Raw genomic sequence first — 14,229 nt, 5'->3', positions numbered from 1 at the left:
TGAGCTTCAGCATCATGTCCACACCACAGCCAGTGAGAAAAGGGAAGAAGAAGAGCATAGACCCTCACTTTAAAAAAAACACCCAGAAGTAGTGCTTACAACCATTACTTATATCCCACTAACGAAAACTTCATTACATGGTCTTACCTACCTACAAGGAAGGCTGGGAAATGTAGTGTTTAACTTAGGTGGCCATGGACCAATGCCCCCGCCCCGCCCACGCCAACTGCAGTTTCCACAACAAAGAGAAGAAGGAAGGGTAGGTTTAGGGGACAATATCAGTGGACTCTGCCACAACATACTAATGAATTTTCATTTCTGATGTGTTTAAAGTTATGGGTGACCAATATTGGTATCTTCATTGTTTTTCAGTCATGGTTTTAAATACAGCTTGAAGTATACAAAAGGAGATGAATATTAACAGTTTGTAGAACTGCAGAAGCACCCACAGAACATGGCTTAAAAACCCCTGAACCAGAAACTCCCTAAGAGATTTTCCAGCACTGACATTCTAGAATTCAATGAAAGCCCTGCCCCGTTCCATGAGTTAACAGCGGGCTTTCTCTCCGGGGACTGGCAGGGCACTTCTTGTTACCTTCAGGACTGAGAATTGTACTGTTTGTCTCTTCTGAGTCAGCATGGCCCTGGCCAAATATCTTGAAAAGCTCTCTGTCATTCAGTAGCCTTCCCTCTTGGGCTGGGAGTTCCCTAGAGGAGGTGTAGTTTACTGAGGCATTGATAACTCAGTGTTTCAAAGCCAGGACAGCTTCTTAGCAGGGAATGGCTCAGACTTTCTGTCAAGAGTTTCAGAGATCTTTAGACTAGAGGGACCTATTTTTTGGTTCAGCTCTTTCATTATTTCAGAGAAGGAAGAACTAATCCAGAGAGGCTGAGAGACTTATTGAAAGTCATCAGCAACTTGATAGCAGGGCTGGGTCACATACTGACCTGTCCTGATGCTTTCCATGAACTATGATAGCTTGAATTTAATGTACACTTTCTATGTGCCAGTCTCTGAGCTAAGCACATTACTTGCTAATACAATCTCCTCCGGCACCAGAGGCTTTTAATCCATTCCAGAGACACCGGAGGGAAGGGATGAGGTCATGGGCCTGAAAGACTTGGTATCTTAGAGAAGGTTCTAGAAAGACCCAGGAGCCAAGGTATTATTTCCTGATTCTGACCACATTTCTGAGAGGAATGTTGTGGGGTTTGGAATGGCTGGGCAGCCTGTTGTGAGGGTGGTGGGGCTGGAGCAATGAAAGGGGATCAACATAGCTGACCTGCCTCTGTGAGAGCATAACCCTGGAAAATTCCAAAGCTTCAAGCAGCCTAGTCTGGGCAGAGCCACGATAGAAGAAAACAAAGTCCCACCATCACCAGTCATTTAAAAGCTCTATAATCTTTACTTTTATATCTCTAAGAGCATTATAAAGGATCTAGTTAATTAATCTAATTAACTAAACCATTCCTGTCCCCTTCAAATTCTCTCATCTCACTCCTACTGCTCGACTGCTAGGAAAATACAAAACCCTGTACCTGGCCATGTAAATTTTTGTCTCTTTCTTCCTATTAATGAGAAAAACAAGAATTTTTTTTAGAACTTTTAACTTTGAAATCATCATAGATTCATAAAAAGCGTCAAAGGTAGTAGCAAGAGTACTCAGCGGTCCCTGTACTCTCTAGGCTATTCCCCTAGTGGTTACTCCTTATTTAAGACTTTCATGTTACATCTTGCCGGCTCATCTAATCCTTGCAACAGCTCTATGAGACGACTCTAACAACGATCATTTTTCACAGGAAGAAGCTGAGTCTCAAGAAATGAAATACAGTGCTCAAGATCCCCAGCAATTTGGTACAGAATCAGGACTTCGATCCAGATTTTCTGACTGTAAAGTTGGCACGTGCTCACATGAAGTCTTATTCTCCCTCCGACTTCGCCCTGACCCTCCCCAGGAAAGAGGAAAAGCCCCGAACAGAGAGGCCCCCAAAGAATGCAGTTCTTCACGTCTCAGGAGTGTGAGGGCCAACTGCAGTTTGCTAAAAGTTGGAGGAGCCTCCCCTACATAGCTTGACTGTAGAGTCATCAGAATTATGTGCATGACCCAGACAGTGGCCCCAGACACCGTTTCAGTTCTTTTCCAATGCCGGTACACGTTTTCTGCTCTCCTTCAGGCTGCTCTTTGCCCTCTCCCGGGACCTTCTTCCTCTCTCACCCTCCTGCTCCACTGTTTCTGTGAAACCACAGGATGATTCTCCTCTGCCACGTAACAAACATCATCTCCTCTTGTCTTAAAGCTGTCGTTGTCTCAGAGACGTGAGAAGAGGTTAGCCACCCACTTGAGTAAACACAAGATCTCCTCAGAGCCAGAAATCTGACTTTTTCTCCTGAAAGTGACAGAGCCCGCAAGCCAAAGCGGCATAAGCCCCAAAGGAACTTGACAGGCTCCTGTAAACCAAAAGGCCAGGAGCAGGGCTGTCTACCATGTAGGGATTGCAGGCTGCTGTGTGTCACAGACGTTTGTATCCTAACACGTTTATCTCAGTCTGTAAATCAACCCGTTCCTTCTGGCAGCCTTCCTGGTGCCTCTCGCTCCCCGACTGCTCCCCTTCTCATCTCTCATGCCTGCAATCTGAGAAGACAGGGATAAAGAACAAAGGCTCCTTCCTTTCACAAGTTTCCCCAGAACCTTCCGCGCACAGACCTGCCTACAAGTTATTGACCAGCCCTGGGTCACCTGGCCTCTCTCTTCACTGTGAGGAGGTCTAGGAAGCTTGGTGTGTTGGCTGGACGCGGGCAGAGAGCTCCCTGAGCAAAACAGACGGTCTTCAGATTGAGCAGAAGCGCAGACAGACGGCGGAGGCTGCCCTGGGCTGGCTTAGGGACTCAGACCAATGTCCCAGGATGGCTCTCTGTCTCTCTCATGCCGGCTTCGTGTTCACATGGGCCTCCCAGTGTGATCTTCAAGAGGCTGCTTCTACTCTGGATCTCACATCCACTCCTAGTCCAGCCCAGGAGGAAAACACCAGATCCTTTGCTACAGACCTGCCTTCCTCCTCATGCTCCTCCGTGAAACAGTCACTATTATCATGGAGCCTGGAACACTAAGTAACTTAAGTAACTAAACCAGTCCAGTCCCCATCAAATTCTCTCCTTTCCTCATTCCTACTGCCCGACTGCTAGGAATTAGCCTAGTCACACCCTCTTTCTCTAAGCTGGACTGAGAATGCAGGAGAGGATGTCATTGCCCAAGAGGGAAATCAAGGTATGGTGCCCAAAGAATGGAAAATGGGTGCTGGTGGCCCCCCAAAATCCCAACAACTATCTACTGCTGAATCTTAGGCATCATCATCCTGTTCTGAGATTCTTAAATCACTGAAGGTATGTCCTGCTTCCCCGAATATTTGATTAAAATTTCATATTTTAGATCAGTGGTTCTCAAAGTGTGGCCCCAGGGTTCTGGGGGTCCCTTTAAGGGTCCACAAGTTCCAAACTATATGTTCATAATACACTAAGATGTTATTTGCCTCTTTCACTGTCATTCTCTCCCAAGGATCCAGGGGAGTTTTCCAGAGGTTACATGATGTGTTGGCTCCAGATGTTGTTTTGCTCTGATACCTAACGGGGTGTGTGTTTGTATATTCCTGTTCTTTAAAAAAAGTCTTGGCTGTTTCTGAGCTCCAAGCGGTAGCCGTATCCTGGAACCTTTTCACGTAAACGGCAGCGAGCGGGCTTTTTCAAGCGGTGTTCCGCTAGAGACCGAGTCGGCGGCTGCGTCACGGGCTCCCCAGCCGACGCCCGGCTGTGGCTGTGGAGACAATGAGAGACCCGGCTGGACAGCACGGACCGGCTCAGCCCCGCAGACTCAGATCCGGCCTTTGAGGTGAGAGGCCTGAGAGAAGAGCCCAGAGTGGGGCTGGGGCGGCAGTGAAGCGACGCCGACGCTCAGAGAACTGCTGGGAGGCGGTGGCGCGAGGGGGGGACCCGGATGCTGGAGGAAGGAGAACCACCTTCTCCAGACCCTGCCCTTCCCCAGGAAGAAGACACAGAAGAGGAAGGAATGGCAGCTGGTCTCATAGCAGGGCCCCAAGACTTCCAGTTTCCCAGCCTGGTATGAACTTCCAGTTGGAACAAAGGGAAGGTTCATGGATGCTCAAGAGAGACGACCTAAGGAATGCCTGTCCAGATTGGAAGATTATATCTGAATCACCACCTGAGCAAGACATTTCTGAAGAATCATTCCAAGATCCAAGTGTAGAGATGCCTTCTGGGGAGCCAGAGCACAGGAACAGTGAGCTGGGGAAGAGCCTCAATCTGAGACCATTCCTTTCTCTACGGCAGAGAGTTCCTACAGAAGTGAGATCCCGGACATGTGACACACACGCAGAGAGCTTTGGGAAGAATGCAGCATCAGAAGAGCCACACTGGGGAGAGGCCATACGAGTGCAATGAATGTGGGAAGGCCTTCAGCCAGAGCTCATCTCTTATTCAGCACCAGCGGATTCACACTGGAGAGAAACCTTATAAATGCAGGGAATGTGGGAGAGCCTTCAGCCAAAACGCAAACCTCACAAAACACCAGCGAACTCATACTGGAGAGAAACCCTACAAATGTACCGAATGTGAGAAAGCCTTCAGTGACTGTTCAGCCCTTGTTCAGCACCAGAGAATCCACACTGGAGAGAAGCCTTATGAGTGTAGCGACTGTGGGAAGGCGTTCCGCCACAGTGCAAATCTTACCAACCACCAGCGGACTCACACAGGGGAGAAGCCCTACAAGTGCAGCAACTGTGAGAAGGCCTTCAGCTACTGTGCGGCATTTATTCAGCACCAGAGAATCCATACAGGGGAGAAACCCTACAAATGTAACGCATGTGGGAAGGCCTTCAGCCAGAGTGCAAACCTCACAAACCACCAGAGGATTCACACTGGAGAGAAACCCTACAAGTGCAGTGAGTGCGGGAAAGCATTCAGCCAAAGTACAAACCTTATAATCCACCAAAAGACCCACAATGGAGAGAAACCTTATAAGTGTAATGACTGCGGGAAATTCTTCAGTGAAAGCTCCGCCCTCATTCGGCATCATGTAATTCACACAGGAGAAAAGCCCTACGAGTGCAGTGAGTGTGGAAAGGCGTTTAACCAGAGTTTATCCCTCAATCAGCATCAGCGAATTCACACTGGTGTGAAACCCTATGAATGCAGAGAGTGTGGGAAGGCCTTCAGGTGTAGTTCAGCTTTCATTAGACATCAGAGACTCCATGCTGGAGAGTAACTGGGAACATAACTGAAGTGGATGGAGACCTGACAGGTAATTTGAACGCTTAGCCCAGAGCCACATGCAAAAGCACCTTTTAATAAATAGTCACTATTTTACACCTTAAAAAAAAAAAAGTCTTAGTGTTCATTTCTAACACAGTGAATATTGACAACTGTAACTAAATAAAACATTTATTCAAAGTCACAACAATTTTTTTTTTTTTTTTTGGCCATGCCACACATCTTGTGGGATCTCAGTTCCCCAGTTAGGGACTGAACCTGGGCCACGGCAGTGACAGCCCAGAATCCTAACCACTAGGCCACCAGGAAACTCCCTCACAATAATTTTTAAGGCAATAAGAGAGTTCGAGACCAAAATTTGAGAATCATCCTTCGTACTTTGGACTGGCATATTCTGCTACCCATCAGCTGTTTTAGATATTAGGCTCACTTGAACATCTTAAGGAACAACAGGCACACTTATAAGTGTTAGGTAACAAATTTTAACCCATTCAAGACCATCATCAGTTTAATTTTCTGTATCACAGTTTCAGCTATAAGTATCAAAAACCGAATGAAAAACTAGCAATGCCTTAAATAACACAGAAATATGTTCTGCCCTCAAACAAACAAAATTTGGAGGCAAGTTATCAAGGGCTGGAGTTCTGGCTTCTGTCAGGGCAGCCTGAGTGTGGGCTGGAAAAGAATTTCCAGACACACAGTATTTCAGAAGGGAGTGAGTTTATTAAGAGCAGGAGCAGAGATAATGAGGGTGCTGCAAATGCAGCAGGCTGACCTCCTGACAGGCCAGGGAGAGTCAACAGGATGCTGTTAGAACAGAGGGCTGGCTCAAGAGGCAGCTGAGACTTTTTTCATGGGTTGCATGCTCAGTCACTTCAGTCCCCTCTGACTCTTTGTGACCCTATGGACTGCAGCCCACCAGGTTCCTCTGTCCACAGGATTCTTCAGGCAAGAATACTGGAGTGGGTTGCCATGCCCTCCTCCAGGAGATCTTCCTGACCCAGGGATCGAACCCACGTCTCTTATGTCTCTTGCATTGGCAGGCAGGTTCTTTACCACTAACGCCACCTGGAAAGCCCTTTCGTGGGTTGAAAAAGTGAAATTTAAGCCACTCAGTTGTGTCCAACTCTTTGCGATCCCGTGGACTGTAGCCCACCAGGCTCCTCCATCCATGGGATTCTCCAAGCAAGAATACTGGAGTGGGTTGCCATTTCCTTCTCCAGGGGATCTTCCTGACCCAGAGATCGAACCCAGGTCTCCCGCTTTGCAGGCAGATGCTTTAACCTCTGAGCTGCAGGTTAGCAGCCAATTTTCATAGTCTCAAGACATAGATAATTCCTGCTGGAAGGGTGGCATTAGGTGATTGGTTAGGGTGCTATAGGGTAAGTACCAAGGTGGGCATTTTTGCCCAATTTGGGGTCAGGAAGCTTGCTAGTGATGATCAAGGGGGCTTTTGGCAACATTTACAAAGGGTTAGCTTCAGAGGTAACCTTGGTTCTGGTCTCCACCTCAATGGCCTTGGTGCAAGGCCTCGCACCTCTCTCCTTGGGATAGGACTCCACAGCTTCATGATTCACTCTATTTTGCTGCTCTGCCACACTCCACAAGGGCTTTAAATGTCGTGTTCCAAAGTGGCTGCTTAAGCTCCACCCACCCCAATTGCATTCTGTCGGCAAGACATTTCCCCAAAATTGCATATGACACTACTATGTACATTGTTAGGCCAGAACTTAGTTATATGACCACATCTATCTGCAAAGAATTTGAGGAAATTCAGTTTTTAAAAGTCTGTTCATCACACATTTAGTTAAAAATCATTGTTTCTATTTCTGAGAAAGAGAAGTCTACAAAATATCAGGGATTAACTATCAGCTTAAGTTTTTTTGTGTGTGTGTAGATTTTGGAATCAAGCCTCTCCTTTATTCTCTGTTTGTTGTTCAGTTGCTAAGTTGTGTCTGATTCTTTGTGACCCCATGGACCACAGTACGTTAGGCTTCCCTGTCCTGCACTATATCCTGGAGTTTGCTCAGACTCATGTCCATTGAGTCAGTGATGCCATCCAAACATTCATCCTCTGTCACCCCCTTTTCCTCCTGCCCTCAATCTTTCCCAGCATCAGGATCTTTTCGAGTAAGTTGGCTCTTCGAATCAGATGTCCAAAATATTGGAGCTTCAACTTCAGTGCTTCCAGTAAATATTCAGGGTTGATTTGCTTTAGGATTGACTGGTTTGATCGCCTTGCAGTTCAAGGGACTCTCAAGAGTTATTCTCTGTTTAACTGCAAAATATTCTGTGTTTCAAAGTGAGCTGTTTAAAAACTGTGCCCATTTTCAACTATGTATCTATAAATTGATATTCTCTCAATATTATGGCATAAAAATATATTATTCAATGAATTGGCTATGAGGCTGATTGAAGTCTATGATTGAAACCTAAATCCTAGTTTTAAGTTCTTGTGATCATCCGTGCCTGCTCTTCATGTTGACTGGCTTTCACAAACAGATAAGACAATGTTTATTTAGCTATTTATTTATTTTGGCCAAGCCACTGAGAAGGTTGCAGATCTTAGTTTTTTGACCAGGGATTGAACCTGGGCCCTTGGCTGTGAAAGTCCAGAGTCCTAACTACTGGATTTCTAGGAAATTCTGAAAATAATGTTTAAAATCAGAAAATAAACTTACACTGATAAAACACTACTGTTATTTGTTAATATATTGAAAATCTGTGTATAATTTCATTTGGAATTGGGGATGTATTATTAAAGAATTGATAGCAATGATTTTCTGACGGTCCTAGGCCAACAGATGTGTTTTCTTTGGTGACTACTTTGTTCATAGCATTTTAAATTTGAATGTCTTTTATAGACCAGATACTTTCCAGTTCAGTAAGGCTCCATCCCTCCCACTTGTGTTAAACTGGGCTATTTAACCAAATCTTAACATATGCCTGCATGCATCTGAAATTTCTAACAGATCATACAGAAAGGGAAAGGTTTTGTCTCAAGTCCAATAAGCATTTGTTGAACTTGGGAAAAAGAAAGAAAGTAGGTGAGCAGTCTACAGAAAATAATCACTAAAGTATGAATTAAGTACAAGTTGCATAAAAGATGATGGCCTATGTTGAGGTCATATGTTGGAGAGTCTTGATGGAAAGCTGAGAAGTCTGGCCTTAACTACATGGGAGCTGGGAAACCACTGGATGCTAAATTTTTAAGGGTTTAGGATTGTTATGGAGGTACTGGGACATGCCTCTTTAAAACCAAGGGTAAAATGATCTATTCTGAAGATGAGACTAGGGCACGTTAAAGCAAGGCACATGGAAATGGCCTCTAGCTGTTGTTGTTCAGTTTCTAATTTGTGTCTGACTCTTTGCATCACCCTGGACTGCAGCATGCCAGGCCTCCCTTTCCTTTACCATCTCCTGGAGTCTGCTCAAATTCACCTCCATTGAGTCAGTGATGCATTTTCCCCCCATCTATTTGCCATGAAGTGATGGGACCGGCCTAGGGTTAGTGTTAATAGAGACAAGGGCTGGGTGTGTCTACCAAGGGAATTTGGAAAAGTCTTTTAGAAAAAAAAAAAAAATGGATCAGATCCATCCTAGCCTCCTGGCTGTTCTTAATGGTCATTAGTATTCCAATGAACACTCATAGAAAAGAATTTGATTGGTTTCTTGAGTGTTCCAAGCATACCTGCTTGGGTCATTCAACCCAGGGGCCATAAATTGAATGACCAGGGTTCCAAAGTTGGGTTTTCTGGGTCCAAAGGGAGACTGAGAGCAAGGGTCACAGATAATCAACAAGAATGTTACACTCCAAAATAAATAAAGTAAAATAAACAAAAGACAGTTATACTCCAGGAAGGCTAGGCAAGGTAAGGAGTTGTTTCTGGGTCTGGTGAATGTACGGAGTGGACAAGAAGTAGTGAAATGTTCCAGTTATTATGCTAAGCCTTTTACATGGAGTATCTGCCTGGATCTTAATTGCTTTACGGGGATAGATACCTTTATCCCTAATCCACAGAGAAGACTGAGATAGAAAGATTAAAACAATTCTTTGGAGGGATTCCTATTGATGGGGTTAGTTTAAAAGTCCTGTAGTGACATTTCTTTATGTTATCTCCCTGTAGAGGAATGGGAAAGTATGGTATCTTTATTCTAGCACTTGCAGTGAGGTACGGGAAGCAGTGGGCTGGTACCTTTTGTCCCTCTGCCTTCACTGACTCTATCTCCATTTTATTGCACCCGAGTTTTCCCCCCGGCCCATCCCTCTTCCCACTCTCAGCCCCCATATGGGCAGGGAAGACTCTGATTCAGGATAAGAACACCGCCCTACCTAGGCACTCAGAGGATTGCATCTCCTGGTCCCAGAGGCAACAGTTGTTCTGAAATGCAGGCAGTTTGGGGAGGAAGAGTTAGGATTTGGATAGATAGGAGACCTGGGAGAAAATGGTCAGGCTCCTTCCAAAATGTGTCAATACACCAGTCTATTTTTCAGAATAAATGACATTCTCTTGGAAATAGCCGATTTCAGCTAGACTCTAAGCTCTATGAAGGCACAGACTATGTCTAGGTGCATCCCAGCATGCTGCTACTGCTGCTGCTGCTAAGTCGCTTCAGTTGTGTCCGACTCTGTGCGACCCCATAGACATCAGCCCACCAGGCTCCCCCGTCCCTGGGATTCTCCAGGCAAGAACACTGGAGAGGGTTGCCATTTCCTTCTCCAATGCATGAAAGTGAAAAGTGAAACTGAAGTTGCTCAGTCACATCTGACTCTTAGCAACCTCATGGACTGCAGCCTACCAGGCTCCTCCGTCCATGGGATTTCCCAGGCAAGAGTACTGGAGTGGGTTGCCATTGCCTTCTCTGGGCATCCCAGCATAAGCACCATCAATAGCAGGTGTTGAACAAATAGGTTGTTGAATGACTGAATGAATTGTTAGACACGTTGATCATTTACTAAATCACAGCATGACATAATTGGCGGGATCCTTGAGATCTTTTAGCCTGATTTCTCCCGTTTTACAAAGAAAGAACCCAAGGCAAGGGAACTTCCTGTGAGACAGTACTGAGTCAGAATGAGATCCCAGGCCTCCTGCCCTGAGTCCTGGGTTCACTTTATAATACCAGAGCTTCTCAAGGTGGGACACGGACCACTTTTTGTCCTGAAGATTATTTTTCGTGTGAAACTACACTGAACCCAGAGTAAATAAACTATTTTCCTTTAAATATTTTTCCAAGCCTTCTGATCACACAGAGGAGAAAGTCATGGTTTGTAGTTAGTAAATTGCTAATGCCCCTCATTTGCTAATAATCTTTTTTATTTTTATTTTTTAACAACAAGGGAGCCCATATTAGGATCAGAACCTTCACAAGAAACAGAAACAATTTAGTTTAATTCAATATTGTTATCTAAATGTTTTGTGGAAAGTTTCAAGCAGAATTCAAAACAAAGAGAATAATACTATTAACCTTCTAAGTACTCAGCATCCAGCTCTAATCACTATCAAGAATTCATCAAACTTGTTTACATACCCAGCCCCATCACACACCTTTTCTTAAGAATATTTCAAAACAAATCTTGTATTTGCATTATACCATCACAATCATAAATATTTCAGTATGTAAAGCTAACAGATAAGAACTTTCTTTTTGGTGGAGCCACAATTCCATCATCTCTCCTAACACAATTGAAAGTAATTCCTGCAAAAAAAAAAAAAAAAAAAAAAATATATATATATATATATAAAGAAAGTAATTCCTTAGTATACATAGGAATAAAACTATCATATGACTCAGCAATCCCACTACTGGGCATATACCATGAGAAAACCATAATTCAAAAAGACACATGTACCCCAGTGTTCATTGCAGCACTGTTTACAATAGCCAGGACACGGAAGGAACCTAGATGTACATCAACAGATGAATGGATAAAGAAGTTGTGTGTACATACAATGGAATTTGTGATATATACATCACTCAGCCACTAAAAGGAACAAATCTTAGTCAGTTCTAATCAGATGGATGAATCTAGAGCCTGTTATACAGAGTCGGAAAGAGGAAAAACAAATATCATATATTAATGCATATATATGGAATCTAGAAAAATGGACTAATGATCTGTTTGCAGGGCAGGAATAGAGACTCAGACATAGAGAACAGACTCACGGGCACAGCAGGGGCAGGAGAGAGTGCCCCTGGGACGAATTCAGCTCTGGGATGTATTGAGAGAGTAGCACTGAAATACATACATTACCACGTGGAAAACAGAGAGCCAGTGGGAATTTGCTCTACAACACAAGGAGCTCAAACCAGTGCTCTGAGATAACCTAGCGGGGTGGGATGGGATAGGTGGGAAGGAGGTTCAGAGGGAGGGGACATATGTATACCTATGACTGATTCATACTGATGTATGGGAGAAACCAAAACAACATTGTAAAGCAGTCCAAGTGAAAAGAAATAATTTTTTTTTAAAAAGTAATTCCTTAGTAGCATTCAATACCCAGTCTGTGTTCAAATTTTCCAGATTATCTTAAAAATCTTTATTTCTATTTGGCTGATTTGAATCAAGATACAAAGAAACCCACACCATACACTCTTCTTACGTCCCATTAATCTATTGTAGTTCCTCCCCCCACCCACCTTTTTTTACACCATTTATTGTAGAAACCATCTCATTTGTCCTGCAGAATTTCTGACATTCTGAATATGGCTGGTTGGATTCTCACAGTGTTCCTAAATATTTTCCTCTAACCCTTCATTTCCTGTAAACCGGTGGTTTGATTCAGACACAGATTGATAAAATTGAGAATGGCTCCTGAGGAATAGAATATTAAGATGAGTTTTTTTAATTGGTTCTCTAGTCTGACTGGATTTAGAGGCACTAATGACCTGTTTTCAGTCTTAAAGGGGATACTTGCCGTCCATGGCAGATGGTGGCACTATTAGCTGGCACTGCCCTGCCAATGCAGGGAACACGGGTTCGATCCTTGGTTGGGGAAGATCCCACATGCCTTGGGGCAACTAAGACCATGCGCTGAAACTGCCCACACTTTAGGGCTGGCAAGCGGCAACCTCTGAGCCCACATGTCTAGAGCCTGTGGACCGCAACAAGAGAAGCCAAAACAATGCGAAGCCCGAGCACCACAACAAAGAGAAAGCCCTGCTCACTGCCACTAGAGAAAGCCCTGCTCACTGCCACTAGAGAAAGCCCTGCTCACTGCCACTAGAGAAAGCCCTTCTCACTGCCACTAGAGAAAGCCCTGACACAGCAACAAAGAACCAGGGCAGTCATAAACAAACAAATAAACTATCAGCCATAGATTCTCATAACCAAGTACCTAGAGAAGCGAAGGCTCTAAGTGATCAAGTATTTGCTGTCATAGAGCATCTTAGTGAAATGAAGGAGGATGATGCAGCTGATTGGTTGTTTCTAAGGGTGTTGGCAAAGACAAGGAAAGAAAAATGATGTGCTCAGGGCTCTAAATTCCCAGCATTTTCATTTTTTATTTTTTAAAAATTTATCTCTTAGGATCCAAATGTTGAGTGCTAACAATAGCAATATGATTCCTTTACCACATATAATTTCTTTACCTACTGTATCCAGATAATAATATCTGGATAATAGCAATACTAAAATTAAGTCTGTGGAATACATCTTTTCCCCCCAAGTATATATCTCATTAAGGATGAACAGCCAAAATACTATTAAATTTACTTGAAATAATGATTCTCAGGATGGTTATGCCTCCAACTTGATATACAATGAGGTTCAGTTGCTCCTGTATCTTTTCCTTTTTAGAATTTACTTATTGATTACTCTACTTATTGATTACTCTTTGATACAATTTAGCATTTTAAATTAGGGCTTCCTAGGTGGCACAGTGGTAAAGAATCCTTCTGAAAGTGCAAGAGATATAGAAGACACAGGTTTGATCCCTGGGTCGGGAAGATCCCCTGGAGAAGGAAATGGCAAACCACCCCAGTATTCTTGCTTGGAAAATTCCTTGGGCAGAGGAGCCTAGCAGAGTACAGTCCATAGGGTCAAAAAGAGTTGGACACAACTGAGCATGCATGCACAGCACATTTTAAATTATGTAAAACATTTAATAGTTCCAAAGTTAGAATTATATAACAAGGTATATTCAGAAAGCTAGCTTTTGCCTTTTTCTCTCTCCTTAAGGAAAACATGAAGAGGAACTAAAAAGCCTCTTGATGAAAGTGAAAGAGGAGAGTGAAAAAGTTGGCTTAAAGCTCAACATTCAGAAAACTAAGATCATGGCATCTGGAACCATCACTCCATGGGAAACAGATGGGGAAACAGTGTAAACAGTGTCAGACTTTTTTTGGGGGGCTCCAAAATCACTGCAGATTGTGATTGCAGCAATGAAATTAAAAGACGCTTACTCCTTGGAAGGAAAGTTATGACCAACCTAGATAGCATATTAAAAAGCAGAGACATTACTTTGCCAACAAAGGTCCATCTAGTCAAGGCTATGGTTTTTCCAGTGGTCATGTATGAATATGAGAGTTGGACTGTGAAGAAAGCTGAGCGCCGAAAAATTGATGCTTTTGAACTGTGGTGTTGGAGAAGACCCTTGAGAGTCCCTTGGACTGCAAGAAGATCCAACCAGTCCATCCTAAAGGAGATAAGTCCTGGGTGTTCATTGGAAGGACTGATGCTGAAGCTGAAACTCCAATACTTAGGCCACCTGATGCGAAGAGTTGACTCATTGGAAAAGACCCTGACACTGGGAGGGATTGGGGGCAGGAGGAGAAGGGGACAACAGAGGACAAAATGGCTGGATGGCATCACCGACTCGATGGACATGAGTCTGAGTAAACTCTGGGAGTTGGAGATGGACAGGGAGGCCTGGCGTGCTTCGATTCATGGGGTCGCAAAGAGTTGGACATGACTGAGCGAACGAACTGAACTGAACTGGAGGAAA

At 44.0% G+C, this 14,229-nt stretch overlaps 1 protein-coding gene and 1 pseudogene across 1 annotated transcript in view; both read left to right on the top strand.

Annotated features, from left to right (window-relative positions):
• Nucleotides 1–2,275, top strand: part of ATOX1 (antioxidant 1 copper chaperone) — a 31,100-nt gene extending 28,825 nt beyond the window's left edge. Inside the window, exon 4 of the mRNA XM_070465676.1 lies at nucleotides 1,801–2,275. The gene's annotated coding sequence lies outside the window, so the exon portion shown is untranslated. The remainder of the gene's footprint in view (nucleotides 1–1,800) is intronic.
• Nucleotides 2,276–2,368: 93 nt separating this feature from the next.
• Nucleotides 2,369–8,060, top strand: LOC139034431 (zinc finger protein 79 pseudogene; annotated as a pseudogene).
• The last annotated feature ends 6,169 nt before the right edge of the window (nucleotides 8,061–14,229 follow it).

The sequence above is a fragment of the Odocoileus virginianus genome, chromosome 3, assembly GCF_023699985.2.
Source record: "Odocoileus virginianus isolate 20LAN1187 ecotype Illinois chromosome 3, Ovbor_1.2, whole genome shotgun sequence".
Lineage (NCBI taxonomy): Eukaryota > Metazoa > Chordata > Mammalia > Artiodactyla > Cervidae > Odocoileus > Odocoileus virginianus.
This window is presented reverse-complemented; position numbering and strand designations above follow the sequence as displayed.